General features: G+C 46.5%; 1 protein-coding gene, 1 long non-coding RNA gene and 1 pseudogene across 2 annotated transcripts in view; 2 read left to right on the top strand and 1 right to left on the bottom strand.

Moving 5' to 3' along the window:
• The window catches only part of LOC140721496 (uncharacterized), a 1,502,390-nt gene that overhangs the window by 602,226 nt on the left and 873,256 nt on the right, over positions 1–26,908 (top strand). The window lies entirely within an intron of this gene.
• Positions 1–26,908, bottom strand: part of LOC140721492 (uncharacterized) — a 692,273-nt gene that overhangs the window by 503,648 nt on the left and 161,717 nt on the right. The gene's annotated exons all lie outside the window — the stretch shown is intronic.
• LOC140721514 (N-acetyllactosaminide beta-1,3-N-acetylglucosaminyltransferase 3 pseudogene) lies at positions 13,369–23,769 on the top strand (annotated as a pseudogene).

Raw genomic sequence — 26,908 nt, 5'->3', positions numbered from 1 at the left:
TCTCCAATGCCAGCACATCTTTTATTACACGAGGATCTTTTCACAATTCTCACGCTGAAGTTTCTGCACTGCCTTGTAAAGCCTCAGCATCGCACCACAGATCCTGTGCTCTGGACCTCTTGAAATGAATGCTAACATCATATTTTCTTTCTTTACCCCCCGACTCTACCTCCATGTTAACCCTTTAGATGTTATACACGAGGACTACCAATTCTCTTTGCACGACACTTTGTTGGATTTTCTGCACGATTATCAAAATAGTTTGCACATTTAATTCCACTACCAAAGCGCGTGACCATGCATTTTCCAAAATTGTATTTTCACTTGCTACCGTCTTGGCAATTCTGCTAATGTCCACTGCAAACTTTCTCTTTCCTCAACAGTACGTGCACAGAGACCAATATTCATGCCATCTGCAAACTTAGCAACAGAACAAACTGTTCCATCAGCTAAATCACTGCCGTAGATCACTAAGAAGAGTTCCCTACACCGACACGTGTGGAAAACCACTTGTCACTGGCAGCGAACAGAAACGGATCCTTTTATTCCCACTCGTTGCCTCCGATCGTACACCTAATGCTCCTCGTATTTCGGGCAATACCATGGACTCTTAATTTGGTAAGCAACCTCATGTGTGGCACCTTGTCAACGGTCTTCTGTGATTCCGAATAGACAACATCTACTGCTTCCCTCTTATCGATGCTACATATATTGTCCTCAAGGAAATCCAGCAGGATCGTCTGACAAGATTTTAGCAAATTTCTGAGATGGTTACGTCCCTTGGGACTCACGTTACCGGGAGAGACAGCAGAGTAACATGCAGGAGTCACTGTGGTTTGGATGGAGTGTTGTAACGTTCTGGGATCTTACCGTGCACCACTTTCCTCCCCCTCCTCTCTCCCTCTCCCTCTCTCTCACTCTCTCTCTCCCGCTCTCTCTCTCCCCCTCTCACTCTCTCTCCCTCTCCCTCTCTCTTTCCCTGTCTCTCTCTCCCCCTCCCTCTCTCTCTCCCCCTCTCTCTGCCTCTCTCACACTCTCCCTCTCACTCTCTCTCCCTCTCCCTCTCCCTATTTCTCCCTCCCTTTCTCTCACTCTCCCTCTCTCACTCTCTCTCTCTCTCTCTCTCACTCACTCCATCTCTCTCCCCCGCTGTCTCCCTCTTACTCTCTCTGTCTCTCTGTCTCCCCGGAAGCTGAAGGAGCTGACGCGAGGGGACATGGCGACGGCCGATGAGGTGCTGGTGGACGGTGGGCTCCACGCTGACCTCGACCTCGACGGCCTCCCCCCGCCTGAGGAGGAGGAGGAGGAGGAGGAGGAAGAGAGGGCGCCCTACGACGTCTCCCTGGCCAGCGGGCTGAGCGAGTCGGAGCTGCGGGAGGTGGAGGAGAGGCAGAGGGAGCTGGAGGGGAGGCGGGCGGCGTCCCTCGGAAGGTAAACCCTCGCTCTGTGCGCACTCGGTCCCTGCCCGTTCGCCGCGCCCGGCTATGATAGACACCAGGTCGCCGTACCTGTCTTTTCTCCGGCTACGTGCAGCGGTCTGCGCTCCGAGCCTTCGGTGTGAATACTCCCCAGCTCTTCCTCTGTACCTATGCGGAGCTCGTCAGTTTCATAAACTTTAGATATGGTTGCTATAGAAAGGGTGCAGAGGAGACTTACAAGGATGTTGCCTGGATCGGGGAGCATGCCTTATGAGAATAGGTTGAGTAAACTCCGCCTTTTCTCTTGTAGTGACAAAGGATGAGAGGTGGCCTGATAGAGGTGTATATGATGATGAGAGGCATTGATCTTGTGGATAGTCAGAGGCTTTTTCTTAGGATTAAAATAGTTGCCACAAGGGGACACAGGTTTAAGGTGCTGGGGAGTAGGTACAGAGGAGATGTCAGTGTAAGTTTCGAGACCAAAGGACGCTCAAAGCAGCTGTCCAGGTTGACTCTATAGTTAAGAAGGCGTACTGTGTATTGGCCTTCTTCAATCGTGGAACTGAATTTAGGAGCCGAGAGGTAATGTTGCAGCTATATCAGTGATTCTGGCCATGTGAATGAGGAGCGCAAGTCCTCTCAGTAAAGAATTCAAAGTGGAGAACCGTTTAAAGCGTTCGGTGATACGTATTGATTCTTCGAGGTAGGTGACTCCTGTTTGTATTTGCGGCCGAATTTCCGAGTCTCTTTCGGGTTCGATCAGCTCAAATGTCTCACTCATTTGAGTTTTTTCTGTTGGTGGCTGATACAGAAAGGGGGGGGGGGGGTCCGGTGAACCAGGATGTCTGAGCCAGACGGGATGCAGGTAAGGATCTCGATGCATGGCCTGCAGGGTTATCCTCTGTACGTACATAATGCATTGTTCAGGCTTTGATGACAGGCGGATACGTTGAACTCTATTATGAACGTACACGTAGAAACGTTTTAATTCATTATAAATATAACCAAGCACTCCTTTGCTATCTGTGTAGAACTTGATATCGTCCAGCTCGTCATGGATAAGATCCGCCATTTCCACAGCCAGGACAACTGCGCACAGTTCAAGCCTTGGAATTGTCGGCTCGGACTGAGGAGTGAGCTTCGCCTTACCAGTTACAAATCCTACTTCAACTTGACCATCCTTCCCGACTACTTTCAAGTAAGCCACAGCACCGATGGCCTTGGTAGACGCATCCGAAAAAAACACATAATTCTGTGTGCGCTGCCTCTGTGGGTGAGATCGCAGTGTACCTACGTCGGATATGAAACTGTTTTAGATCTTGAAGTGAATCTCTCTAAACCTCCCACTTGCTTAGGTTGTCTTCGGGTAGGGGAGTATCCCAGTCGGAGAGCTCAGAGGTAAGTTCGCTGAGAAGGACTCTTCCCTGGATCTAACCGGCGCCAGTAGACCCAAGGGATCGAAAACACTGTTGACAATGGAAAGAACTCCACGGCGGGTAAATGGCTTGGTCACGGTCGGCACGGAGAACGTGAATGTGTCAGTCGTAGTCTCCCAAAGGACGCCCAAACTCCTATGTGTGGGAATGGTTTCTCCATCTAAATCTAGGTCTTTAATTGCCGGAGCACAGTCATCGTGTGGAAAGACCTCCATTACTGCCTGACAGTTTGATGCGAACTTGTGCAAGAGGAGGTTTGATTCAGCGAGTGAGGTTTGTGTACGTCGGAGCAGATCGATTGCTTCGTCTTCTCTTTGTAGCGATATCAAGCCGTCGTCGACATAGAAGTGCCTTTCTACAAACTGAACGGTGTCATCGCCGTGCTCCTGTTCGCCCTCTCTGATGTCTCTTCGCAGCCCATAGATGGCCACGGCAGGTGATGGACTATTGCTGAAAACGTGGACTTTCATCCGGTACTCAATGACTTCCTTGTTAATGTCATTGTCATTGTGCCATAAGACACGGAGTAAATTGCGACGTTCCTCCTGTACTAAGAAGCAATGGAACATCTGCTGGATGTCCGCTAAGATTGCGACCTTCTCCTTCCGGAAGCGCAGCAGGACCCCGAGAAGGGTATTTTTAAGGTCGGGGCCTGTAAGGAGCACGTCATTAAGGGAGACACCAGCGCACTGAGCACTGGAATCAAAGACCACCCTGATCTGATTGGGCTTCTGTGGGTGGTAAACCCCAAACTTTGGGAGGTACCAGCACTCCTCGCCTTCCCTTAGTGGCGGTGCTACTTCAGCATGTCCATTAGCGAAGATGTTCTCCATGAATGCTAGGTATTGTTGCTGCATCTCAGGTTTCCTTTTCAGGGTTTTTGGCAAGGACGTGAACCGCCTGACAGCCTGCTCTTTGTTGTTTGGCAAGCACTGGCGTGGTTCTCTGAAAGGTAGTGGGGCGACCCAGTTATTTGCTTCATCTCTGAAGACCTTGGTGTCCATTATTTTTAAGAAAATGGCGTCTTGAGCTGACGGAGCAAGTTTATTATCATGCTCAGTTTGAGTGAAGACTGACTGGCCCAGCGTCTTGTCGGTTACTTTACATTTGTTAAAGCCTTGTCGTGCTTCCTTGGTACACATGAAACTTGTGCAGGGTTGAAAAATTTCGCTGGACAAGTATAACATCCGCAGAACTCCTGCCTGCACCAATTCTGCAAAGTGCTTTGTTTGATGGATTGTCTGGGGTTTTACACCATGCGGTGCGCTGTCAAAACAAAATATTCATCGTGTAAATTCTAATTTATGAATTGTTGATTTTGACCGATTAATGGAACTGAAGTTGATAAGAAAAACTGAAAGTCATTTGTTTCCTTCCTGTTTCCATTTGTAAAATATATCCCTTTCACTGGAGTTGTCATTTAGTTCCAGCATGATTTTAATGCATTTTTAACGATATAATTAATAATGCATTTCTTAGAAACAGCTCTATTATTTTCTAAAGAGCAAACTTTGGAATATCTTCTGGTGAAAGGTTTGAAATGGAAGCCTTATTCATTTTTTCCATAAACGATACCTGGTCTGCAGATATTCTCTTCCACGTTCTTCCTTTCTTTGTAAACTGTCACTGAATAAATTCATTATTTCTTTTTTCGGGAAAGTTACGGAGCTCATACGGAAGGGAACAGAGACAGAAAGAACGACACACTGCCGCGATCTGATGATGGGGAACTGCTCCACGCACCAGGGAGTGATGTGGGAATACTTTGTGATTATGAGTGACCAACGTTGGACAAAATAATGAGGGGATTCCAGGAGCTCGCTGTGTTAAGACACGCGCGTAGCACAGAATCGCAATGAAGCATTGGAGTTTCAATTATAATACGGCTGTTTGCATAGATATGTTTTAATATAAACAGATCCCGATTGGCAGATATAACTAATCTAAGTTACCCACTCAACAGAAAGTTGAGCGATGAAACGGACCGTTTAAACCACATTTCGAATTCAATGTTAGACTGTAGCTTGGCAGACTCGAGGAAGAAAAAAATCACCAAAACCATCCACTGATCTGTGGATTCAGGTTCCAATTAAGAGAATCATTTGCTGCAGTCTGAAACTGCACTTACGTTGTTTTCCACTGGTCCAGCTTTTGGTTCTAATGAGGCACGTATTCTTCGTGCCGACGCACAGTGAAGCCACACAGTCTTGATAGGGTTCTTCCCCACTGTGAAGCTCATACACCCGGCAGGATACCGACACACTCCAACACCCCGCACACTTTTGACAGAGAACTAAAACACATTGTAAACCCACTGCAACTGCTGGAGTCTTGATACTTCCCTCGCACTTCTGGCAGTGGGTTGCCATACCGTGAGACCTCACGCACCCACCCCAGGCAGGATCCTTACACACTGTGAAACACCACAGTCTTTCTTCAACTTTGTATTTTGCTTTCCTTTGTAAGTGGCAGGTCTGGGTTTGGGGTCATTTCGTAAGCAGTGGTATAAATGTTGATATGTTGAAATTTTGGAGGTCAAGCTGAGCAGTGATTCTTACTACAGGTTCCTGATGAATGCACAAAGGCTCTGATTTCAGAATCGTCCAAACAAAATCTGACAACATATTTCCCATCAGAAACGGCGGTGAATACGATCGCGGAATGTAGGACATTACATGTGCTGGAATTCGAATATGTGAGTTCGGATTCGATAGGTTAACATGAGAATTTGCATGGCAAAGCGTTAGTCTGTGTTAACGGTGGGACATTTAATATAGCGGTGTCGCTGGGGTCGCTGTCTCTAAAATGTTAATACTTTGTACGCTTTTCAAAGAGCAAAGGTCATTTTAGACACAATGTCACACAAGATAGTTTTACTGATGTGATGGGAATATCTTTTTGAATTAAGGGAATAAAATATTTCAATTCATAACACCGATGGAAGCAGTATTTGCTATTTCATCCACAGAATATATCTGGTGGCTGTGTGGTGTATTTGGAAAAAATGCAAGATTCGAGACCACCTGACATCCCCCTCCAGTAAGTTTTCCCAGTGACTGGATATGTGCCTATCTCAGAGTCCTTGGTCTCCACCACCATAGGCAATGCATTCCAGGCACCCAAAACTTTGTGAGTGGGAAAAGTACCCTACGTATTTCCATTGAACTTAGACTCTCTAAACGGAAACACACTCACTTTGGCCTGAAACCTTTATATATGATTACTATTTGTCTTGGTAGATAGTATAATATCTCGCTGTTCTGCTTAGGCTTTCATCAGACTTGTAAACCTCTATCAAATCTCCCGCCAGCATTCGCCCCTTATGCATACTGATAAACCTCTTCTGCACCGTCTGCATCTTTTTTTTAATGCAGCGACAATAACTGGATGAAATAGTTTCAGCCTAACCGGCGTCTTGTAAAATTGCAGTATAATTTCCCAACAAGTTAAATCATTAGCTCAAATAATAAAGGCAAGCTCCCTGGAAGATTTATTGTGTCACAGAGTCCAATGATCTGAGAAAGTACAACGCAGCGAACTGGGATCAGTAGCAATCCACCGATCGGAAGTTTTTATTTAGTTCCTAGTGCGGCCTGAACCAGCCCACGCCTCTGAGACCCCAAAAGGGAACGCGATGTGTGCAGGACGCTCTTGTGACACGCTTACTGTCTTTCGGTTTCCATTTTGATGCTTAACCTCTCTCTTTACCGAGTCATCATGTCGATGAGGAAATGGACACCGAAACTAATCCAGACGCTAAACTGTCCCCGGCAGGACAGACAAGCATACCAATGTAGAAATGCCTGAAATTGCACATCCATTGTACACTTCGCTTCCGTTAGGAGTTCCAGGATATCCCTGCCATATGAAGTAAAAATGTGAGAGTGCGGCTCCAAACTCTTGGGTGGTAAGGTACGGGAATTTTGTGTTTGTGCAATTATATATCAATAAAGTAAAATAAAAACACACATGCGGGTGACAGCTTTAACTGGTGTATTCAATTGGAGAGAGAGAGAGTGAGAGAGTGTGAGAGAGCGAGAGAGCGAGAGAGTGAGAGAGCGAGAGAGCGAGAGAGCGAGAGAGCGAGAGAGCGAGAGAGCGAGAGAGCGAGAGAGCGAGAGAGCGAGAGAGCGAGAGAGCGAGAGAGCGAGAGCGAGAGAGCGAGAGAGCGAGAGAGCGAGAGAGCGAGAGAGCGAGAGAGCGAGAGAGCGAGAGAGCGAGAGAGCGAGAGAGAGAGCGAGAGAGCGAGCGAGAGAGCGAGAGAGAGAGGGAGAGAGGGAGAGAGGGAGAGAGGGAGAGAGAGAGAGAGAGAGAGAGAGAGAGAGAGAGAGAGAGAGAGAGAGAGAGAGAAATGCGCATGTGCAAAAATGCGGACAACAGATTAATGCGCATGTGCAAATTTGCTGACAACAGATCAATGCGCATAGGTACTATCAGTCCATAAGTAGCGGGAGTCAATGCTCTAAAAGAAACTGATCCACATTACACTTCCCCCCTCTTTATGTTAATGTAACATAGAATTGTATATGTACAGTGTACCATTTTCTTTCCATTTCTTATTGATTACTTTACTCCAAGGGGAAATTGAGTGATTTGCAAATTTTCTGTACGCATCTCTATACTTGTGTTTAACAATACCGTTTGGCGGACTTGCGTGAGTGTTCCTTTGTGTTCATGGTGTAGCTTTCGCCAGCATCCTGACGCACCATGAGTTGGACCTTCCAGACATATGTGTATTTGTAGCACAATCAATTTTTTTGTGTATTTGCAGTACATCTTGTCCGCACACGGTGTTCCCCTTTGAAATGATTATGTGACATCTAAAAATTTGCTGCACCAGTAGTGATTTTTTGTAATATTAAAGGGGGTCAATTATTCTGCAATCAGAGTCAAAAGAAATCCAGATGAAATCCGATCTGACTCAATGTTGTAAAACAAACACAACAGACAGGAAAACTTCCAAGGGGTGAAAGTACAATTCAGGTTGTCAAATATGTAAATCTGACTAACTACCTCGCCGTCAACAACCTCACCACTTTAGTGCATCTGAGAAACCAATTGTCAATGTGGTAAACATAGAAACATAGAAAATAGGTGCAGGAGTAGGCCATTCGGCCCTTCGAGCCTGCACCGCCATTCAGTATGATCACGGCTGATCATCCAACTCAGAACCCTGTACCTGCTTTCTCTCCATACCCCTTGATCCCTTTAGCCACAAGGGCCATATCTAACTTCCTCTTAAATATAGCCAATGAACCGGCCTCAACTGTTTCCTGAGGCAGAGAATTCCACAGATTCACCACTCTCTGTGTGAAGAAGATTTTCCTGATCTCGGTCCTAAAAGGCTTCCCCTTTAACCTTAAACTGTGACCACTCGTTCTGGACTTCCCCAACATCAATGTTGATGTTGGTACACATTTAAGAATGCGGGTGCTCTGTCGCTGTCAGCATTTGCAACAGTTCGAGGGGCATCTGTACTCTGAATGAATGTCGCTGCTTCATACCGGTGCGAAACTTGATGGCAGCTGGTTTACCATCCGAGGGACTGCTTCAATGTGATGCGCATACAAAACGCTGGACGAACTCTGCAGCTCAGACAGCATCAATGGAAATGTCTTTATGGGCCACGTTTCTTCAAGAGTGCCAGACAGGAAGGAGGGAAATGGACAGAATAATAATGTTGGGAGAGGTGGAGAATGGGAGGAGGACAAGCTGGAAGCTGATAAGTGATGCCAGGTGTTTGGGGAAGGTGGACGAGTTCAGTAACTGGAAAGTTATGTGGAGAAGGAGAAGAGCTGAAGAAGTAGGAAGCTGACTGAAGTGGAAAGTGCATCATGGGAACACGGGAAGGATGAGGGAGGTCAGAGGAAAGTGAGGAGAATATTAAGAGGCTAGAGCGGAGAAGTGAAAAAAGGGAAGGGGCACCGGGAAATACCGAAAGGGATTTCCATCTTCCTGCCATAAGTTTGCAGGTTGCCTAGACAGAGTAGAAGTTGTTAGTCCTCCAGTCTGAATGTGGCCTCATCGTGGAAGAGAAACAGGCCTTGGAACGACCTGTCGGACCGGGAATGGGGACAGCAATTGAAATGCTTGGCCTCTGGGAAATTCTGCTTTCTGTTGTTGGAGCTGAGGTACTCGACGAAGAATTAATACATGTGAAGAATGGTCTCTGCCAGAAACATCGACTGTTCATTCAATTCCACAGGTGCGCCTGACCTGGGGCCAGTCTCTCTCGGGAGTAGCCTTGGCAGGAATAGTTGGTCTCCGCCTCAGCCAAGGAAATTCCGTATATGATACGGAGACGCGCCTGTAAAACGCCATGCAGAGGTTTCAATATCTGACAGGTCGGAGTATGCCAATTATGAGTGGCTACAGGTTTTCTCAGCGGATCGGGCTGTCCCTGATCGGACTACATACCTCAGCCGGAGTCCAGGGTTTTAAAATAGGGACATCGTCCACCATTATCCGGCGGAATACAGAGGTCCATCACCTTGTGAGGCGATCGGGCAACACCTCTCCCCTCTCTGGTGGAAACTCGAACCTCGATGAACGGAGAGTCCGTCCCCGCCCCAGGCTCCGAAAGAATCGGGCACAGCGGCAGTACTCCGGTCCTGGAGAGCATCCGGTGCTGCCGCAGACGGGGCTGGCAGCCCGTTCTGTGGTCTTTGTTTCAATCCCACTGCCACCTCAATACCCTCCCTGTCTTCATGGGGCCTCATGGGGCGGCGGAAGCGCCAGCGGAGCCGACAGGCCTCCCATTGGAGCTTTCGGAGTGACGCTAGAATCTGCCATCGGACTGTTACTTTCCCTATTTCTGGCGTTTCCCTTAGGGAGCTAGCGCCGCTTTCCCATCTCTTCCCATTTAGTAACATATGTAATTAAGATCCCAGCGAGAATCCTCACCCCCAGACTCAACGCAGTGTCTCCCTTTCAGTTTTCCATTTTTACCAAATCGAAAGAATCTCCATAGGGCCAGTCTGCTTGATACAGCCATGTAAATCACTGGTAAAGGTAACAGAGTGACTGTTGTTCCTTGGTTCCAACTAAACCTTATAGGCAGACAAACCCGGAGGAATTAACGTGTCGCGCAATAATTCTTCTGTGTTCTTGTATTTTGCAATTTTCCTCTCCGTGTCCTTATTCACTGAGGCCTTCGCGTTCGGATCGGCCGGGCGTCGTTCATGGGGGTGTCCTTTCTTCTCTCCTAATTTGCTTGACCAAGACCTACTGGCCTGGTTTCCCATTTTAATATGTATTTCTATCTTCATTTATTCGAGTTATTAGTATTCTACGTTCTGTTTCCTATGCTAACCGTGCTTCGTAATCAACTGATTAACATATACGAATACCAGGTTCCCCTTAAATTTAACAGAAATATTTCGTCCATTAGGTCTGATCTCCTCTCCCAGTTTCGTTCTTGTTCTTACCAGATCTCAGGAACTGGGCACCGGCCGGTCAGGGACTACCTTACTCACGCATCGCCCTGGTCCTGATCTTGATTCCCGTCTCTCAGGGAAGTCTCACAGGTAGGGATGAGATTCCTGTCCGAGGGGCCAATTACTCTGTCGGGGCTCAGCTGGATCCCGTACACAGGGATCCCATCCCCGCCGCCAGATTGTCAGGGATTTTCCTTTCCACACAAGACTGGGACCCGGGTTTTCGTTAGGAGACTCTTTATTGACGTGACATGGAGAGCAGCCCTCCGGAGAGCAACGCCCTCACTTACAATCCTTATGGTTGATTCTAACGGGTATGGTTTCTTCAACATTTCCATATTTCAGATTGTTCTGAGCAAGCTGGAGCAAAAAAAAAACTGAAGTCACGTGGCCTCTTGGTGTACAGCTGAAGGACAGAGGGCAGAATGACGTAGTGTTTTGTCGACGCTAGAGGGCGCCATCAGGATTTTATTGTAATCCAGGCATTACGCAAAACAGACGCATGATGCTATAGTCCCGCAAAAGTATTTATCCAGCCCACCCGACCAAAATTCTCCACACAAGCGAAAAAACCTTCCTCATGACCCCGGTGCAACCACAATACCTCTATCACACACAACAGACAAACCAATATATTGTACTCTAAACAGGTTAATGGAATACAAAGTGCGTGTAGGAAAGCACCGCACTGGGAAACAGTAAACATTTAGCAAACAGCTCGCTGTCCAAGTGACGAGACCTCAGTGGTGGCGGGATATTCATTAGTCTCGCAACCCGAGGGAAGAAGTTATTACCCGGCATTCCTAGTGCTGATATGCATGCACCTTCATCCTGACCGCCGTGTGTCAAAGAGATCATGGGATGGGTGGTAGGGATTCTCGACAATGCTTTGGCCCCTTCGTCTGCAACGCTCCCGGAAAGTGTCACAAACAGGACCGAGTGAGACCCCGATCTTCCTCTCGGTGGTTTTTACTCTCCCCTTTATTGTCCCGTGGTTCGATGCCTTGCAGCTTCCGTACCATACAAAGATGGCGCCGGACATGACACTCTCCATGGTGCTCCAGTAGACGCTGCTGTGGCTTCCTGACTAGTGCGGAGGTGTTGTGGGTCCAGGTTAGATCGTTTGTTATGTGCACATCAAAGAACTTCGTCCTCTTCACCCTCTCCAGAGCAGAACTATTGATGATCAATGGAGAGTGGTCGATCTCTGCCTTCTTGGTTCCCCATCATCGCTTCACTTTCTCTTCTCCACGCTGACACTGGTGCTGCTGTTCTCGCACCATTTAACAATCCTCTCAACCTCCTCTCCGTGTGCTGAATCACCATTGTTGCTGATGGTACCGACCACTGTAATATCATCACAGAACCTGATGATGTTGTTTGAGCTGAATCTGGCAGTGCAGACGTCAGACAGCAGTTTGCATAGTGGCGGACTGAGTACACCGTTTGGATAGCGGAGGATGAGAAGTGACGTGATAGAAGTGTACACGATATTGAGAGGTACTGATCGTGTGGATAGGCAGAGGCTTTTTCTCCCAGGGCTAAAATAGCTAGCACTAGCGGGCATAGTTTTGACGTGCTTGGAGATGTCAGCGGTATGTTTCTTTACACAGAGAGTGGTGAGTGTGTGGAAGGGGCTGCCGGCTGCGGTGGTGTAAGTGGAAACGATAGGATCTTTTAACTCCAGAATGGTTACAGGGAGCTTAGAAATATAGAGGGCTATGGGTAAAGCCTATGTAATTCTAAGGTAGGAACGTGTTCGGCACAGCCTTGTGGGCCGAAGGGCCTGTATTTTGCTGTCGGTTTTGTGTGTTTCTATGTTTCTACAACCCTGGGGGGGAGTGTTGGGGTGGAACGGTGACCTCTGTTACATGGGACGTATTGCCCCTTTGCACCTGCCTGGATAAATTGTCCGGCTCTGCGGGTTTGCGTGGGTTTCCCCTGGGTAGCGTCCTCCCCACCTCGGCTCCGGCCAGACTGAGTGTCTGTTCCTCTGGAAGAGAGGAGGCTTCTCCTCAGCGGCACGACATTCAATTGGTTAAATTGTGCACAGGAAGCATTCAGCCTGTGAGGAATGGAGGCGTAGCACTTTTTGTCGTGTGAGGCCACTTGTAATCCGTTCTGGTGTGTGTACTTGCCACATGCTCCTCGTGTCCCACGTGTCATAAAGGTGTCTGTGCATTTTCTGTGCGGACTTCCGCATCTCCCCCCCCCCCCCCCCACCCCGTTGCACGCTATCCGCTCCCTTGCTTTCTGCGGGTTTGTGACGTGGGATCATGAATGGATCAGGACAGACAGATTTGAGGAGAACAGAACTAGCAGGAACAGAGAAACAAAACATGCCGACAATTTACCTGAGTAGAGGAGACAGGAACAAATAGAGTAGTTGTTGGAAATATCGAAGGGTTGCAGGAATTTGAAAATCACGGACGTACCGATGATTCTAAAAAGAGACACTGGTCGGATTTAATCATTGCTTGCCGGGGATTACAGCCTCAGTGATACACTCCCACCGGCTCTCCACTCTGCCTGGGGGCACCGAAACAACCCCACACAAACAGCAAGAGCACCTCAGGCTGCTGTTCCCGATGGAACTCGGCGTTTAACACCATCATCCGCTCAGTACGAATCAACAAGCTTCAAATGGCTCCGCTTTTCTCTCCGCAACCGGATCCGCAGTTCCCTCGGCGGGAGGTCACACTCAATGCAGATCAGTAAAAACTACTTCTTGCTCGCTGAGAGTTAACTCAGGCACACATGAAGGATGTGTGCTCACTCGACTGTTGTACAATCTGTCATGTTTGTATATCTAAACTTAGCTACAAGATCTGTGATATATTCGCATGTTCTGAAGAAAGTTTTATTGTTAGAATCTCAGCTGACGGCGGAAATTGCAAAATCTTGCGAAATTTCACGGACGTACATGTATGTGTAAGTCACGTGAGCCCCTTCCCCGCTCCCATTTTACCGCAGATCTGCCTTGTTTCCGAGGCTCCGCCCCCAGCTCTGATGACATAAATTACAGTCCTGAATTTCCTTCAGTTCTGTGTTGAAGCGGGTCGGCGGCGGCGGCGGATTGTCTGTAGGATCCGGATTAGGAGACGACCATTACCCCCAGAGTCGGGAATCCGGGGAAGGGCTGACTGTCCAGGCGTGAAAACAAGTTCTCATCGGTGAGTACTGAGGCTGGTCCCGAGTGTGGACGTCTGATGTAAGGCAATGTACCCAGTTAACTTCCCCGATCTGGCGGCCTCTCTACGCTTGCTGGACAGAACCTGCCGGGGTCGGTCTGTGTTGTGGGACCTTCACAACATACCGACTGAGATGAGCCGCCGCTCAGTCCCTCTTGCCCTGGTCCTAGGAGCGTGATGGGGTGGTGATACCGAGACTGCACTCATCCATTGAGGTTTATCCCGGGAACTTTACCTTCGTCACCCAGTCCCGCATCGGGTCCAAACTTCACCTGGATCGATAGTTTTACATTATTCCAGGGCACGGGAAGCGGCCCTTCCCCCTGTTGTGTTCTTGCAGACAGAGAAGGTTAAACCGAGTAATCGCACCTTCGGGACACTGCTCCATCAGTCTGAGTAGATACATCTTTCGCCCGTTCAGACAAGGCAGAGAGATCCAGATCTCTCACGGCCTCTCGTTTTGGGTGGCCATCGTTGTGTTTATTTTTGTTGAATCCATGCCACTGTTCCGACTTGCTGAAGCGCAGCCAATGTTTCCGGTTTTATAACCCCAATAAATGCAAGAAATAAGCCTTTTCCTGTGATCTGAGTTTCTCAAACTTGTACAGCACATTACAACAGCACATTGAGGTGATAACATATTGTTACAAATCCTTATGGTTACAGAGAGAGGGCAGTGAACATCGAGTTAGACTGGGAGATCAAGAGTCCAACTTATCACCGGGGAACATTCAATGTGCTTACAACAGCAGCCTGGACGGTTTCCTGGAGCCTGGTGCTGTGTGTTTTCAATGTTTTTTTTAAATCTTCGATCCGGCTGAGAAGAGAGAATAGCGAGGGTTTTGAGGATCTTTGATGCTGCCTGCTTTACTGATGCAATGGGAAGTGCAGTCACAGTCCAGGGAGGGGAGTCTGGTTTCTGTCATGTCCTCAGCTGTGCCCACATTTCCCTGCAGTTCCTTGCATTCAAGGGTAGAGCGGTAGACTTATGAAGGCGTTATGTATCCGGATGGGATACTTTCTATGGCGCTTTGATAAGGTTTGGGGAGGGGCAATGTGCCTAAGCCAAAGTCATTGTTGTTTGATCTAGGCTTGTCATTTTAGAATCTTTTTCTAACGTTTTATTCAGTCCCTGTGTATTGCTGAATGACCACCAGTGACTGTCCTTGATCCCTCACCCACATGGTTCCATCTCCTCATTCACTCACATCTCGTGCAACCTCTCTCCAGCCCCAGTGTACCCACCTCAATGATGTACAGTATATCAGTAAAGTTTCCTGTAACATTTGACATCATTGTGAAGTATTATCCTGCACTGAGTTTTCCCAGGAATTGTTTATTTTTGTTAGTAGAACTACCAGAGGTTTAGTTGAATGCAACACCTGGTGAGGTAAGAGTTACAAGCTACGAGCCCAGGGTGTGGCAGGAAAGATTCCAGCATGTATAGAGCAGTAGTTGGTGATGGAATGTATACCTGCTTGTATACATTTTTTTTATAACAATTTACTTGATTGTATCTGCGGAAATTTTGTAAAATGAATGGGAACTTCGATGAGACATAAAGTATGCTGCGGAGTTTGACAGGGACGTGGACTAAATAGTTCCTGTTTTGTGAGGGTCTGAAACCAAGCACCGCCAGCTGAAGACAGCCGAGATGTTTTTCTCTCTCCCTCTCCGGGTCTAGTGTGTCATGGTAATCACCGTCCTCAATATTCAGCAGGAGAGTCTTTCATTTAATATTGTAATCCTGCAGTGTAGTGATACACAAATGAGTGAGATGTTACAGGTGAGAGGCAGGATTGATGCGCCGAGATCACAGTCTGATCTGGGTTGGTCACAGTGAATGCAAGATGCCAATGAAATTAAATATCCGCGGATAAAATCCAATGCATTGTTATTTTTTTTAAAAAAACTGTACTGTATATAAGCATGTCTCCCCTGTTTTATGTAACACCACAAGTCAAGATCACAACATATTCCTCATAGAAAAACTCGCAGGGGCAGATATCTGTCTGGTAAACCTTCCTCTGGTTTCCCACCTACCCACTCACATCTGACAGAAAGGAAACAACACTGCAGACGGTGATCCACAACAGATCTCACCAACCGACTATATAATGGAACCATCAACTCCTTACACCGCCTCCCCCCACGACCACCCCCCGCCCGGCTGTAATCTCCAGTGTGGGTGTTTCCATACTTTTGTCCACCAACCGAAATGCCGTTTAGGATGGACAGATAGTATCAATCCCGCCAGTGAAGGAATAAACAAAGCGAATCCTCAGTTCCCTCGGTCGGGGATCGGTAAAGCCCCGAGTATGGACGGATCGGTCTTCCTGTTACTGCAAGCAGTAGCCCGCGGACAGTTCCGAGGTGCGGGGAACTCGCAGCTCCCGAGTCTTTGCTGATGATTCGGAGCCGGGTTGAAAGTGCGGCGTTTCCGATAACACTGTCAACTGCCCCGGTTTCCCGCGGGAAATACACAGGAAGTCGATGCATTCAATTAGACGAAAGGAATTATTAATTCACTTAAAAGCGATTCGCTACAGTTCTAATGTCGATCAACGTTATCAATTCCATTCGTGTTCATAAAAGTGGCTGACTGCCTTTGTGATGTTTATATATCAGTATATACTGCTTCTTACCGTGTACCGCGGCTCCAGGTTCTGTTACCACCCTGTCCCAGTGAGGCTGTGTTACGGGTTCTGTAAGTAATGAACACACGCTGGTTAATGCTCAGTCAGCTCCTGGTGATAATCATTAACTAAACTCACAGCATTATCAGTGGGTCACTCCGTGACCTGTTCCTTAGCACAGGGTACGTTCTGTCTCCAAACAAACATCACCATGGAGATGAAATGTGATCTCAGTGATTTTGAGAGTGGAATGTTTGTCGGTGCCAGACGGTACAGTTTGAATATCGCAGGAACTGCTGAACTCCTGGGATTGTCCCGTTCAACAGTCTCAGTTTGCGGAGAATGATGCTGTGAAAAAAATCAGGTAGCGACAATTCTGAGAGAGAAAAATCGCCTTGGTAATGAGAGAGATCGGTGGGTAAAGGCGGACTGATTCAATCTGCCAGGAAGACGACAGTAACTCAAATAATCACGAACTACTGCACTGTGCAGAGAGGCATCACTGGACGCGAAACATGTCGAACATTGGACTGAATGAGCAACGGCAGTAGAAGACCATGGATATACAATCAGTGGCCGTATTATTAGGTACCGGAGGAGCATAACAGTGCACATCGATATTTGTTATCAGCAATGAGATTTAACTCATAAAGTTTAATTTTTAATATCACTGACACATACTTGTTGTCTTTGCTAAAATAGCACACTCACTCCTGCAAAAAAATCAGACGGATCCGCAAAGCCACTCAATGTTAAAGACAGTATTGAAATGGTAGAAATGTCATAAGGGGACATGGAATGGACCCAAATGCAGGACGCAGGCACTGAAGTACTAGGGGCAGGACAGGGACAACTAAAGGATAGAACAAGTTGGGGTGACCGTGGCGTGAGGAACGTGGCATTCAAAGGTGATCCTGGGGTTCAGAGATAGCTCAGGCAAGGCAGGAGGATCCTGGCAAGGCAGGATCTTGGGGTTCATGGCAAGGCAGGATCTTGGGGTTCATGGCAAGGCAGAGTCCTCCGCCAGGTAACGGCAATCTGACCTGACCTACCCGACGGAGGCGAGGGGTAAGTAAGGGGCAGAGACCTTTGGACGGGCCGGATGACTCATTGGCACTGCCGCCTCCCAGGCGTGAACACAGAGGCCTGGGCAAGACGCGGTAAACTGGGCAGGTGCGGGGTACCACCCGTCGGGACCGAGGGGTAGGAAAGTGGCAGAGCCCTCCGCCAGGTAACGGCAATCTGGCCTGACCTACCCGACGGAGGCGAGGGGTAAGAAAGAAGCAAAGTCCTCCGACGGGCAACGGCAATCTGGCCTGGCTTACCCGACGGAGGCAAGGGATAGGAAGGGGACTAAGTCCAGGGTGACTCCGAAACTGACTCATAGAACTAGTTGATTAGCGATGGGTACACCAAGCCGGGGCGAACAGGAACGAAGACCAGGCGAACAGCACCAGCAGGACAAACATGACGCACGGGTCTGCACAGGGAAAACAGGGCGACCAGCGCAACACAGGACGAGGAGGTCAAAACGGGATGGACAGTCGGACAGCGCGAGCAAGGCAAACCGAACGGAACCGCGGGACGAGCACCTACCAGGGAAGCAGAACAAATCAGATTCAGATCAGGACGACCCCCAACTAGACTCAGTCTCAGAGCCCCTTATATCCACCTACCAGCCGATGGGCAACAGGTGCGCCTCCTTGAGTCCAAACAAGCCAGAATGATCCACAGGTGTGACTAATTAGCTCAAGGGTGAAAGGAGGGACGGCTACAAGACCCGGAGTCAGGAGTCCGCGGACCAGATCAAGACCCGGAATAGGGGCTCCGGACCGGACCATAATAAGAAACACTAGAAAACCTGCCGTCACAAGTGGGCGTATTAACTCATCGTAACGTTGCCCACCCACTACAGTCTCTGTGTTTACTCTGTGCTGAGCTCCTGATTCTGTTACCAGCGAATCCGAGCACCGGAGTTCCGTGGGACCAAACAGTAAGTGAACACAATCAGAGTAATGTTCAGTTGACAACACACACATAAGCCTGCACGTCACACTCATCAGCACGTAACTCCACACCCTGCTCCACAGCGCAAGAACTAAACGACACAAAAACTCCTTCGAGCCAATGGTTCTGATGTGCTGTTCGATCCAGGCTTAATTTTGCACCTCAGTAGACGGTGACAAAGATTACATACAGTATCTCACGACAAATCGATCTGCTCCAGGGAGCAACCGCGACCCGCATCCTGGTTCAGATCGGGTGGTGTCATCGCATGAAATTATTCTTTACTTTGGGACCAATTTACTTCAGTGACAGCTGAGGGCAGAAATCGCTGTGGGCTTGTAGGAAAGACGCAGTCAGGATGGGACTTCTGAACTCTGGTGAAAAGTTATGATTTTGAAATAATCTTTTCTTTTGAACACTGGACATTCCCTTTCGCCAGATTTAACTGTGCCCCGGCAACCTGGAACAGCACTGATCTCAGAGACAACTTCATACTGCAATCTTAAATATTTGTCCACAATTGGACCATTACACTGAAGGGCAACAACTATGTGGAGATTGCAAACTGGAGATAACCACGTCCAAAAGAATACAACATATTTCACCATCAGATTAGTGCTCACTTACTGGAAATAAATAACCTTATCAATCAGATGACTTTCCTGACTAAACGGTCTATTTAAGTTACTCCCGTCGGTGTGTTACCCCGCTATCTCCTTTACTTTACAAATACCTTAGCTGTTTAAAGAAGAAGAAGTACTGGCACTATTAAGGAATATAAAAGTGGATAAGTCTCCGGGACCTGACAGGATATCTGCTAGGACCTTGAGGGAAGTTAGCGTAGAAATAGCAGGGGCTCTGACAGAAATATTTCAAATGTCATTAGAAAAGGGGGTTGTGCCGGAGGATTGGCGTATTGCTCATGTGGTTTCATTGTTTAAAAAGAGTTCTAAGGGTAAACCGAGCAATTATAGGCCAGTCAGTTTGACGTCAGTGGTGGGTAAATTAATGGAAAGTATTCTTAGAGATGGTATATATAATTATCTAGATAGAACAGTTAACATGGATTTGTGCGAAGAAGGTCATGTTTGACAGATCTTATTGAATTTTTGAAGAGGTTACCAGGAAAGTTGACGAAGGTAAAGCAATGGATGTTGTCTATATGGAGTTCAGTAAGGCCTTTGCCAAGGTTCCACACGGTTGGTTAGTTAGGAAGGTTCAACTGTTAGGTATTAATATTGAAGTAGTAAAATTGATTCGACAGTGGCTGGATGGGAGATGCCAGAGAGTAGTGGTGGATAACTGTTTGTCACGTTGGAAGCCGGTGACTAGTGGTGCGCCTCAGGGATCTGTACTGGGACCAGTGTTGTTTGTCATATACATTAATGTTCTGGATGATGGGGTGGTAAATTGGAATAATAAGTATGCTGATGATACTAAGATAGGTGTCGTTGTGGATAATGAAGCAGGTTTTCAAAGCTTACAGAGAGATTTAGGCCATTTAGAAGAGTAGACTGAAAGATGGCAGATGGAGTTTAATGCTGATAAGTGTGAGGGGCTACATTTTGGTAGAACTATTCATAATAAGACAATCATGTTAAATGGTAGGGCATTGAGGAATGCAGTAGAACAGAGTGATCTGGGAATAATGGTACATAGTTCCCTGAAGGTGGAATCTCGTGGATAGGGTGGTGAAGAAAGCTTTTGGTATGCTGGCTTTTATAAATAAGGACATTGAGTATACGACTTGGGGTGTAATGTTAAAATTGTACAAGGCATTGCTGAGGCCAAATTTGGAGTATTGCGTACAGTTCTGGTCGCCGATTTATAGGAAAGAGGTCAACAAAATAGAGAGAGTACAGAGAAGATTTACTAGAATGTTACCTGGGTTTCAGCACCTAAGTAACAGAGAAAGGTTGAACAAGTTAGATCTTTATTCTTTGGAGCGTAGAAGGTTGAGGGGGGACTTGATAGAGGTATTTAAAATTATGAGGGGGATAGATAGAGTTGACGGGGATAGGCTTTTTTCCATTGAGAGTAGGGGAGATTCAAACAACAGGACATGAGTTGAGAGACAGAGAGTAAAAGTTTAGGGGTAACACGAAGGGGAACTTCTTTACTCGGAGAGTAGTAGCTGTGTGGAACAAGGTTCCAGTAGAAGTGGTAGAGGCAGGTTCGATATTGTTATTTTTAAAAAATTGGATAGGTATATGGAGAGGAAAGGAATGGAGGGTTCTGGGCTGAGAGCAGGTCGGTGGGACTACGTGAGAGTAAGCATTCGACACGGACTAGAAGGGCTGAGATGGCCTGTTTCCGTGCTGTAATTGTTATATGGTTATTTGTGAGGTGATGGACATTCAAATGAAGTAGAACTTGTACAATGAATGGCAAGGCGCTGACAAGTCAGTTCACTGAAAGGCAGGATGGTGAAAAAACTCGTTTAGCATGCTAGCCTTCATCAGTTATGGTGTACAGTTCAGGAGCGGCGAATTATTTGCAGTTACATAATTTGTTGTTGAGACCACTTTTGGAATATTATCTACAATTTTGGTTACCCTGTTATAGGAAAGACACTGCCAAGTTGGAGAGGGTGCAGAAGAGATTTAGGAGGATGTTTCTTTGGACTACAGGGCATGGATTACACAGAGGTTAGCCATGCTGGACCTTTATTCCTTGGAGAATGAGAGGTGACCTCAGAAGTCTAAAATCATAAGGGGTATTGATAAGGTGGATTGTCATTATTGGAGAGTTGGAGAGTCCAAAATGAGAGGTCACAGATAGAAGAGAGGAGGGAAAAAATTGAAAAGAGATCAATGGGTTAACTTCAGTACACAGAGGATTGTGAATACCTGGAAGAAGCTACCAGAGGAAGTGGTTGAAGTGGGTTCCACTGCCACATTTAACAGGCATTTGGACGGGTACATGGAAGGGAGAGGCTTGGAGAGTTATGGGCCAAACTAGACAACTGGGACTAGCAGGGAGGATGCTGTGGTTGGTATGGACCAGTTGAGCCGAAGGGCTTGTTTAGATCGCATTACTCTAGGATTCCATAATTCTAAAGTGACACAAGTCGCATCCCTGTGCAAATAGTTTTACTTGTACACATCGTTCTGCTATCAGTCACTGGTGTCTTTCCACGGCTCCTGGCATCCAAGGTTTTACTCATACACATTGTGGATCATGCTATCTATCTGCCTTGTTCTGCTATCAGTTACTTGTGCTTTCTCTGGGCTCCTGGATTACAAGGTTCACTGCTCTTCATGAAGCGTAAATTCCTGCCATAGGTGATGCTGGTGCCGTTTTCCTTCAATAGATATGGGCCTGCGATGGCTTCGCTGTCTTGTCACAATTGCTTACTACTGAATGTCTGGGTGGAATCAGCCTTGCCATTGGGACTAGTTATGCCTTAGTTGTAGCCTTTCATAAAGTGGTTTGACCAATGGATGGCAGGGTGGGTGGGCCACTGCTAATTTAACTTTGAATACACTTCTCTGGTTAAAATAGAAGCAAAAAGCCAAGGTCCTTGAGTATACTTCTCTTTGTTTCTCCTATTGTAGGCATACATAGACCAGGTTGAAATGCCCTGAAAATCAGATGCTTTCAGTAGCTGTACTAACACGTTACCTTCCCTGCACTGCCATATATTCAGTTACTAATCAATGGTCAATAATAGATCATCTTCCATAGTATCAATAACCTGTGAACTTAAACTGAATGTTGACCGAGATGGGGCCTTCCTCTTTAGAGCAAAGGGGGAGGAGATGTGATTTGATAGAGGCGTATAAGTTGATAAGATGCATAGATAGAGTGGACAGCCAGCAACATTTTCCCAGAGCAGAAATGACTAATAAGATGGGGCATAATGTTAAGGTGATTAGAGAAAAGTTTAGGGGATTGTCAGAAGTAGTAATTTTTAAAAGAAAATGGTGGGTGTATGGAATGCACAGCCTGGGTGGTGATAAGGGTCGATGCATTACTGAGATTTAAGAGGCTTCCAGATAGACACATGGATGAAATAAAAAAATGGAGAGCTATTTGAGAGAGTAGGGGTACATTGATCTTGGAGCAGATTAAAAGGTTGGTGCAACATCATGGGCCAAAATGCCTGCATTGTGCTATATTGCTCTATGTCTGGCCCAGCTCAGTTTAAGCCCCGAGAGGAGTGATGAAAGCTGTGAAGCGAGGTGGAATAAAGCCTTTGGAATAATATATCTTTAATGCACCGAAAGAAACTATACGATTTTCAGTTTAATGACAGATGGTATCCTATAGGTAGATTTGTTTTTCTGCTGGGATGGAATGCTTCAGGTCAATTAAACTTTCTGTAGGGCCTTGCCTATTCCTTACCTCACCACCATTTTGAGGTTAATATTACAAAGCATTAGTGAACCTCATTACAGTTTAAACTTCTCATTCTTCTCAAGCATCATGTAAATGTAAAGTTTTCTTTGAATTAATCCATATTTTTTCTCTATTTCAGGTGAAAGATGAGAAGACATCAGCAATTCTATGTGAAAGTAGTGCTGGGTGTTTTGATTACTCTGGGATTGTTCTTCATGTTCTGGAATAATGACAAACGTCGAGAGACTGATGTTGTTGCAGAAACTGTTCATCGCAAAGATCTGCCCAAGGTTGTTACTGCTGATGCAACTAAATCAGTGCTCAAGCCAAAGTGCCACGCGAACAGGACATTGCTGCACCTGTCCTCATTTCATCAAGAGAAAGAGCACATAAAAAACTTCTTGATGTATAAACACTGTCGAGAATTTAACATGATTCAAAATGTCCCAGACAAATGTGGTGGTCGAGAAGGATCTCAGAATGTCTTCCTGCTCCTGGTGATCAAATCTCACCCTTTCAACCAGGATCGGCGGGAAGTGGTAAGGAAGACCTGGGGCAAAGAACGCGAATTCAATGGGGTCCTAATTAAGAGAGTCTTTATCTCTGGTGTCTCTCCTGACCAAAAAGAAAGTAGGAAATTGAATCAGCTGTTAGCAATGGAAAACAGAGAACACAGAGATGTCCTACAATGGGATTTCTTGGATACCTTTTTCAACCTCACCCTCAAACAATACAAGTTGCTGCAGTGGATCGGTGAATTTTGCCCCAGTGCTAAATTCATCTTCAATGGAGATGAAGATGTCTTTGCCAACACCGATAACATGGTTGATTACTTGCTAGGCATGAAGGTTCACCAACACCTGTTTGTGGGCCGTCTCATTTATGGGTCTGGGCCCAAACGCCAGAAGTCGAGCAAGTATTATGTGCCAGAAATAGTGACCACTATCAAGTCTTACCCACCATACGTTAATGGAGGGGGCATACTTATGTCTGTGTATACAGCTCATATCATTTACCACATAGCCCAAGACCTTGAACTATACCCCATTGATGATGTATTTTTGGGGATGTGCCTGGCCAAGGCTGGACTAGCCCCACGCTCCCATAGTGGATTCAGGGCAGCTGGTATCAGTGTTCCTTCAACCCAAGAGGACTCTTTCAAACATTGCTATTACCGTGAGTTACTGCTAGTGCACCGTTTTCAGCCTTTCAAACTGCTACTGATGTGGGATGCGGTGCATGATGCTAATCTGAATTGTGCTCATGCTGCCCAGAAGTCTGCATCCACGAAAAGGACCGCATGAGTCATGAGAGAATGTAGCAACTGTTGGAATGTAATGCAGTTTGTAAACATGTGTTAATCAGCTGTTTATGCAATGTAAGAAGGTTAATTCCTAAATTATATTGGAGGATACATTAATTCATAGGGTTGGTGCCTTTCTACATTCCACAAATGTTTGTAAAGCTGTCAGGTGTCATCACTCAACCTAATTCTTACTGCACCCATAATGACATTACAATATTGATAGGCGCACAACAATTTAAGTCAATTGTAAAGTTATTCCAAGTGAGCAGTCCTTGTTGCATTGCGTGCAGATAGGTACAGCATGTTCACTTGGGGCATTTGTATAATAAGCCACCAATAAAATTTTTAGTAGCAGTTATATCTGTGTATTTTTTTCTTGCCGTTTCTTACATGTCCCTTGCAAAATATGAAAGACACAAATGTGTTTCTTGGACTGGAACTGTGAGGACAACAAAGAATCTAGATCTAAAATTGTCTCAGGGTTGGAGGAATAGAGAAACTTATGGTCATCACTTCTGTAGTCAAATGTCAGCCTGCATTGTGTCTGTGTAACTACATATCAAATAGAAGCACACACGCAGGAGATGGCTTTAACTGGAGTATTCACATTGCAGAGAGGGAAAGAGATCAATGAACATGTGCGGACAACAGGTCAATATGCATACATAGACGGCAGTCCATATGTAGTGCGAAGGGGAGTGGCATTAGATTTGGCAGGTGTCTTGTCCGAGACAATGTACTCGGTTGCCAGTGTCATGTTGCTGTCATTGCCATGGCCATCACTGAGAGGTAAGTCCGGTAGCTTTGACTAGTGGCCAACCAGGACATCGGAAATCTGGAGAGGAGGGGACTTCAATAAGGCTCATTGTCCGAGGGGCAGCTCACAGCAGTGCAATAGAGCAATCGGTGACCAATCAACTAGTGGCCAATCGGCATTTGGGATTGATTAGTAAGAGCAAATTAAAGGAAGGTGGGACAAACCCTTTTGCCGTCGTCTGAGTAGAAACATAGAAAACCTACAGCCCAATATGGGCCCCTCGGCCCACAGAGCTGTGCCGAACATGTCCCTACTTTAGATCTACCTAGGCTTTACCCATAGCCCTCTTTTTCTAAGCTCCATGTAACCATCCAGGAGTCTCTTAAAAGACCGTATCGTTTCCGCCTCCACCACCGCCGCCGGCAGTCCATTCCACGCACTCACCTCTCTCTGTGTAAAAAAATCTTACCCCTGACATCTCCTCTGTACCTACTTCCAAGCACCTTAAACTATGCCCTCTCATGCCAGCCATTTCAGCCCTGGGGAAAGCCTCTGACTGTCCACACGATCAATGCCTCTCATTATCTTGTACACCTCTATCAGGCGACCTCTCATCCTCCATCGCTCCAAGGAGAAAAGGCCGAGTTCACTCAACCTATTCTCATAAGGCATGCTCCCCAATTCAGACAACATCCTTGTAAATCTCCTCGGCACCCTTTCTATGGTTTCCATGTCGTTCCTGTAGTGAGGCAACGATAATTGAGCACAGTACTCCAAGTGGGATCCGACCAGTGTCCTATATAGCTGCAACATTACCTCTCAGCTCTTAAACTCTATCCCACAATTGATGAAGGCCAATGCACTATATGCCATCTTAACCACAGAGTCAACCTTTGTAGCAGCTTTGTGTGTTCTGTGGACTCGGACCCCAAGATCCCTCTGATCCTACGCACTGCCAAAAGTTTTGCCTTTAATGCCATATTCTGCCATTATAGTGTAGGGACTGCGGTCTGCAGTCAGGTACTCAGGATCACTCAGCATAATGTTGCACGAACATTATTAGCAAAACACTCCGACACAAGACGCGTTTCATTTTGTTACAGACAGGAATGCCAGTTTGGTACTACAAGTAAACTGCATTTCCACATTGGTGGAGAAGTGTGCTGACACACCTCACTATCTGTAAAAACTGTGACGAGATGCTAAGGTGTATTCAATATGGACTGTGCCTTTAAAAAGAGAGAAATTTGGTGTACACCGATTCAGAGAGAGAGAGAGAGAGAGAGAGAGACAGCGAGAGAGCACCGAGCAGGCCGTGAGTCTCCATGGTTACGGAAGGGCGGAGCTATAAATGGGCAGCTGGCGTTCAGCATGTTTGGGATATATTCAAGGTCAGCTGGCTTTTCAGACAGACACACAGACACGGACAGAAATGCAGAAGAAATAGACACTGGATGAACATTCAGTGCCCACGAAAGGGTGGGTTTTGATCGCAGTGTGGCAAAGGGGTGACCGGTGGAATGTTATCGGTGTGTTTAAACTTTGATAGCTTTACTGCGTGAAGGCGGTACTCTTTTGTGTGATCACAAAACTTTAACAGGACTTTGGAAGGCAACGGAAAGATCGACGACATCAGCTTACTTGGAAAACAATCACCTCTCTCTCTCTCTCCTCAATTCTACTCAACTTAATATCACGAACTGAACTGACGTCATGCCTATACCATCGTAAGACTGTATCATTTACCACCTAAGATTGAAGAAGTTTGGGGTTTTATATTTACACACTTATATATGCATAAACTCTGCTAACCTGTTTGATTTATCTGGTTTTATATTACGAGATTACGTGGATACAGATAAGTAGTGTTTTATTTGTAACAATACCAGACTCCAGGTGTGTTCCATTTCTGCTGGTTCTTTTAACCCGTTACAGGGTACGTAACAAAACCGTTCCAACCCCTACATCACACCGCATTTCTGTAAACCCCTTCGACCCCTACAGCACTCGGCATCTCTGCAAAACCTCCATCATCCACCCCTGTGCATTCAGACGACAGCAGACCCGAGAAAGATACCGTCGTGTCAGATTGAATGGCTCATAAATCACTGTTGGCCAGAAGAAACTACAGACTGATCAAGGACAGGGAAGCATACAAACCAGTTCTCTCTGTTTTCCCCCATTTTGTTGGCTATGAACTGATTCTTGCACTGGAATAATTTAATCACAGGAGCTGAATGTGGACACAGGAAGCTTCAGGTAATGATCTGCTAAACCTGAGACCATTCTCAAACAAGTCGCCATTTGTTATGTGAAGGGCGTGGACTCTGAACTGATTCTTGACTCTGGGACAATCTAATCAGAGCAATAAACCTGAGAC

This window comes from Hemitrygon akajei, unplaced genomic scaffold, assembly GCF_048418815.1.
Source record: "Hemitrygon akajei unplaced genomic scaffold, sHemAka1.3 Scf000057, whole genome shotgun sequence".
Lineage (NCBI taxonomy): Eukaryota > Metazoa > Chordata > Chondrichthyes > Myliobatiformes > Dasyatidae > Hemitrygon > Hemitrygon akajei.
Note: the sequence above shows the minus strand (reverse complement) of the source record. Positions and strands in the feature narration are given on the sequence as shown.